This window comes from Tamandua tetradactyla, chromosome 3 (genome assembly GCF_023851605.1).
Source record: "Tamandua tetradactyla isolate mTamTet1 chromosome 3, mTamTet1.pri, whole genome shotgun sequence".
Classification (NCBI taxonomy): domain Eukaryota; kingdom Metazoa; phylum Chordata; class Mammalia; order Pilosa; family Myrmecophagidae; genus Tamandua; species Tamandua tetradactyla.
This window is the reverse complement of record NC_135329.1, coordinates 48,180,772-48,186,288: the sequence shown is the minus strand read 5'-3', so window position 1 is coordinate 48,186,288 and position 5,517 is coordinate 48,180,772. Positions and strand designations below refer to the sequence as shown.

At 43.9% G+C, this 5,517-nt stretch overlaps 1 pseudogene; it reads right to left on the bottom strand.

Annotated features, from left to right (window-relative positions):
• On the bottom strand, nt 1-5,031 carry LOC143675550 (cyclin-dependent kinase 2-interacting protein pseudogene; annotated as a pseudogene).
• Between the last annotated feature and the right edge of the window lie 486 nt (nt 5,032-5,517).

Sequence of the window (5,517 nt, the reverse complement as noted above, 5' to 3'; positions counted from 1 at the left end):
ACATGGTAGATGGCTCACAGCAGGAACAGAAGAGAGGCCACCATAAGGAGCGGAGGAAATGGTCCAGCCTGGAAGTCCTAAGGTCTGTGGGTGGCCATGCCAGAGCACAGCATCTTAGACCATGATTTGGCCCTGCGGCCTATCCAGGAAAGGGGAATTCTGAGGCTGTCTGCCTTGGGAGACATGGAAGGAGAAGTGGTCTGGCATCTGGAGGCTGAGCCCAGAAGCAGAAGGGTTCTGGGAAGTCACAGTGCCTGGTGTCCTGTTTTGAGCAGCATGCCCTCTAGCTGTAGCTTGCTGTCACTCTCTACATATGGCTGGTGCAGCCACATGGACAAATAGCTCAGGGTGAGATCACGGTCTGCAGTGTGGGCAAGCTCTTCAACCATGGTGCGCTTCAAGAGGAGTTCCTTCCTGTACATGTCAGAGAGCCTGTGGGAAACGTCATAAAACTGGGAGGTGGGCCAGGTGTGAAACAGGGGGGCCCGCTTACTGTCCTCTCCATAATGGTAGTTTTCCAGGTCACAAATTCCTTTGGTGGTTGAAGACAGCTTTTCCATTTTCATCTGTATTTTGGTCAACTCATCCATAGTGGCCTGCAAGGCCTCACACAGTGCCTCAAGCTCCTTGTTATATTCTGGATACATCTTTACTTCATTTCTATCAGCAGCCAGGCTACTGTTCTCTAATTCCACCTTGTCTTTACTCAATAAACTCATTTTCAGGTTGGCAATACTGTTTGCAGTAGCAAAACCTGCATCATTGAGCTTTTCCCATTTCAGGATTAAATTATGCCAATCAGCTGCATTGTCCTTAATTCTTCTTGCACTGACAGATAAGACAGGTTTTCTGGGAGTTGCAATTCCAACAGTCTTTGCCAGCTTTAGCCTTGCCCAGGTACTCTGAGATGTCAGCCTTGACTCGTCACAAGTTCTGAACTTGATCTTCCATTCCCGCGGACATCCCAGGAAGACCCGGAGTACGTCTATTTGGATCTATTCTCTTTGGGGTACGCTGCACTTCTTGGATCTGTAATTTTAAGTCTTTCATAAGAGTTGGGAAATCTTTAGTGCTAACTTCCTCCATTAGTTTTTCTCCTCCTTTTCCCTTCTCTTCTCCTTCTGGGACACCCACAACACGTATATTCATGCGCTTCATTTTGTCCTTCAATTCCCTGAGTCCCTGCTCATATTTTTCCATTCTTTTCCCTATATTTTCTTCTTCTTGTCAGATTTCAGATTTTCTGTCTTCCAGTTCACTAATCCTATGTTCTGCCTCTCGAACTCTACCATTGTAGGTTTTCATTGTTTTTTTCATCTCTCCTACTGTGCCTTTCATTCCCATCAGTTCTGTGATTTGTTTTTTCAGACTTTTGATTTCTTCTTTTTGTTCATTCCTTGCCTTCTTTATATCCTCCCTCAATTCATTGATTTGGTTTTTGATGAGGTTTTCCATGTCTGTTAGTATATTCTGAATTAATTGTTTCAGCTCCTGTATCTCATTTGAATTGTTGGTTTGTTCCTTTGACTAGGCCATATCTTCAATTTTCCTGGTGTAATTTGTTTTTTTTTTGCTGTACTCTAGGCATTTAATTCCCTTAATTAGCTTATTCTGGAGATTGCTTTCACTTCTTTTACCTAGGGTTTTCTTGCTGGATGAATTTGTTGTCTCTCTGTTCTTTGACATTCAGTTCAGCTTTTTCTGGACCTATAGCTTAGGTTTTGTTTAACAGAGGAGAATTTTTCAGTTCTTGTTTTCTTGTTTCTTGCCCTGCTTGTATGGTGCCTTTTCCGCCCCACCCTTAGGAGGGTCTACTTAGGTATTATAGACCCCAGCCGGATTTTCCCAGACCAAACTGGCCTCATATCAGAAGGGTAAGACCCAGCAGGTTGAAAGACTTTCCTGTGAAGTCTCTGGACTCTGTTTTTCTTATCTTGTCCAGCACGCGGTGCTTGTCTGCCTGCAGGTCCCACCAGCATAAGATGATGTACCTTTAACTTTGGCTGGGGGCGTGGTGGAGACAGAGGAGAGGTTGTAGGCTGGTTTTAATGGCTTCAAATTACCAAGCCTTGGTGTCTGGATTCCTTGAGGGAGGGATTCCACCTGAGTTGGGCTTCACCCCTCCCCTGGGGAAGGCACAGTCTCCAGACAAGTCCTCAAACGAGCTTGTTTCTGCCTATGCCTGGGGCAGTAGCAGCCTGAGAAGTCCTGCCACTGTATCCAAAGGCAGTCAAGCCTTTGTAGAAACACAGCCACAAAAACCTCTGTTTCTTTTCTTTTTTCTTTTTCCGTCAGCCCTGCCCCTTGGTGCCGGGGCAAAAATGAGCAACCTCCACTTTGACCAGGTTCACCTCAGCTGGGGACCTACTTTTAGTAGTCAGAATTTGTTATTTAATTCCACGATTGGTGTTTGGTTGGACTCAGCCCGTCCTGCTGGTAAAGTCCCTTTCCTTTCCCCTCTGGGAAGCAGCTTGTGGGGGAGGGGCACCGGCCGCTGTGGCTTGGGGAACTCACAGTTCTGGGTAGGCTTGCAGCTGGTCCACCTGGTCCAGACTGGGGTACACTGTGTGTCTGGTCACTGATGTGGCTCTAGGAGCTGTTCTGTACTATTTCTGGTTATTTAGTAGTTGTTCTGGATGACGAACTAAAACCCGCACATTGCTAAGCCGCCATCTTGATTCCTCTCCCCATGAGCTTTTTCTGTTGTATTTCTTTTCCCACTTTTGGTCAGGATGGCATTGTTGATCCCATGATGCCTGGCCTAGGCTCTTCCCTGGGGGTCATCTCCCATGCCACCAGGGAGACTTTCATCCCTGGATATCATGTCCCATGTGGGGGGGGTGGCTATGATTTCACTTGCAGAGTTGGGCTTAGAGAGAGAAAGGCCACATCTGAGCAACAAAAGAGGTCCTCCAGAGATGACTCTTAGGCATACCTATAGGTAGGTATGCCAGTTTGAATCTGTGGTAGCCCTCAGAAAAGCCATGTCCTTTAATCCTCATTCAGTATTACTGGCTGGGAGTTTTTAAATTGTTCCCATGGAGTCTCCACCCATTTGGGTGGGTCTTGATAAGTTTCTGGAGTCCTATAAAAGAGGAAACATTTTGGAGAATGAAGGCGATTCAGAGAGAGCAGAGAGTCCACCAGGCAGCGACTTTTGGAGATGAAGAAGGAAAACGCCTCCCGGGGAGCGTCATGAAACAGGAAGCCAGGACAGAAAGCCAGCAGATGATGCTGTGCTCGTCATGTGCCCCTCCAGCCAAGGGAGAAACCATGACTGTGTTTACCATGTGCCTTCTCAGATGAGAGAGAAACCCTGAACATCATCGGCCTTCTTGAACCAAGGTATCTTTCCCTGGATGCCTTTGATTGGACATTTCTAAAGACGTGTTTTAATTGGGACATTATCTCAGCCTTAGAACTGTAAACTAGCAACTCATTAAATTCCTCTTTTTAAAAGTCCAAAAAAAAAAAATTGTTCACATGGAAATATGACACACCCGACTGTGGGTATTAACTTTTGATTAAAGGGAGATGTGACTCCGCCCATTCTAGATGGTTCTTGACTGGAATTCTTTAAAAGAGGAAACATTTTGGAGAGAGTCCCTTTTTAGAGCCATGACAGAGCCCATGCAGCTAGAGACCTTTGGAGATGCAGAAGGAAAACGCCCCCAGGAGAGCTTCATGAAACAAGAGGCCAGTAGAGAAAGCTACAGATGCTGCCATGTTTGCCATGTTCCTTTCCAGTTGAGAGAAATCTTGAATATCATCGACCTTCTTGAATCAAGGTGTCTTTCCCTGGATGCTTTAGATTGGACATTTCTACAGGTTTGCTTTAATTTGGACATTTTCATGACCTTAGAACATGTAAACTTGCAACTTAAATCCACCCCCACCCCTCTTTCTTTTTTTGCATGGGCAGGCACCGGGAATCGAACTTGGATCTCCAGCATGGCAGGCAGGAACTCTGCCACTGAGCCACCGTGATCCACCCTAAATTTCTCCTTTTAAAAGCTGTTCTGTTTCTGGTATATCGCATTCCAGCAGCTAGCAAACTAGAACAGTAGGCTAAACTTCTCCGCTATATATATAAGCTTCACACAAGCAAGCTTCAAGATCAAGGGCTTGGCCGATTGACTTGGGTGTCACTAATATTTGGCACAGTATCGGGTTTTTCTGGTGGAAAAGTTTGATAGTTCCATAATTTTTCTCCCATCCCTCAAGACACTTTTCCAATACTTTTTTATTATCTGCCTAATATACTCTGGGATGTAGCCAGGCATTACATTCAGCTGTACAGGATTAAAGGCTCTCATTCTTATTCTGGGCTCCCTGTGTTTGGGTTGTTTAAATGATCTATCCAGAAAAGTTGAATTAGCTTATGTGCTACAGAAAACCTAGGTTCTGGACATAATGAAACTTTCTTCTTTTGGAATATAATTTTTTAATATCAACTCTATGGTTAAAATGGCTATAACTTTTTAATATCCGCTTTAGGGTTAAAATGGCTATAGGCAATTCCCAGCCAAGACTTCAATGATGATCTCTTCAAATTCTTCAGTCAACCATTGACAGGAAACCTTGTATGCAAAAACAGGTGATAAATTTTTAAAACAGTTTTTCCTTTCCTTTCATTGAAAAAATGTAAAATTGAAATTAGGTTTCATATTCACCCAAATATTTTCATGTGAAGGATTTAAAAATATTGTGAAAGCATTCAATTGCAAAATACAATGGCATTATTAGTGCATTCACCCAGTATCTTCTTTTTAAACCATTGAAGCACTGTGTTAGACCCCAAACAGAAGTATCCAACATACCGATTTAGGTTCCACAACCTGTATGTGGGCCTCTCAGTGTCCCACCAAATCTTCCCTCCCACCCACACCACACTTTGAGCTGCACTCCTTGCTCTTTGACCCCTGGAGTGTGAACTCCAATGGCAGCTCCCCAGGTACCTGTCTGTAAGAGCACAATGTATTCCTTTGCTGCCTGCTGAAGTAGAAGTCCACTGGTGCTCCTTGGCCACATTGCATTGGAACACCATTTGCTGGATCTTGTTTATCACGCTTGTCTTCTGTGGCCTTCTAGTGCTTCTTAGCTCAAACAGCCCTCCTAGAAGCCCTATACATAAGCTGCAGCATATTTTGAACGTTCAAGGCAAACACAGTCACATCTGTCAGACACTGCACAAACTTGAGGTCGTTCACGTTGTGAACATTTGCTTACACTGCAAGTTCTTTTTGAAGATGTCATACTTTGCAAAGCTGGTTTTTTGGTGGTGGCTCTGATAAAACCTTGCAAAAATCAGTGTGGAACAAGAAATGGGGGTGATATGTCTAATCTGATTCCAAAATTAGAAAAGTTGTGTAGGATTCAACAGGTGTGCACATCCCAATAGTAACTGTGGCTTATTAAGAATGAAATTAAAATATTTTTTCTATCAATTTATGTGTATTATTTTTTCAAACAACTAAGTTGTTAAGGCATAAATTTGTGTTAAGCTATTTAGATTTC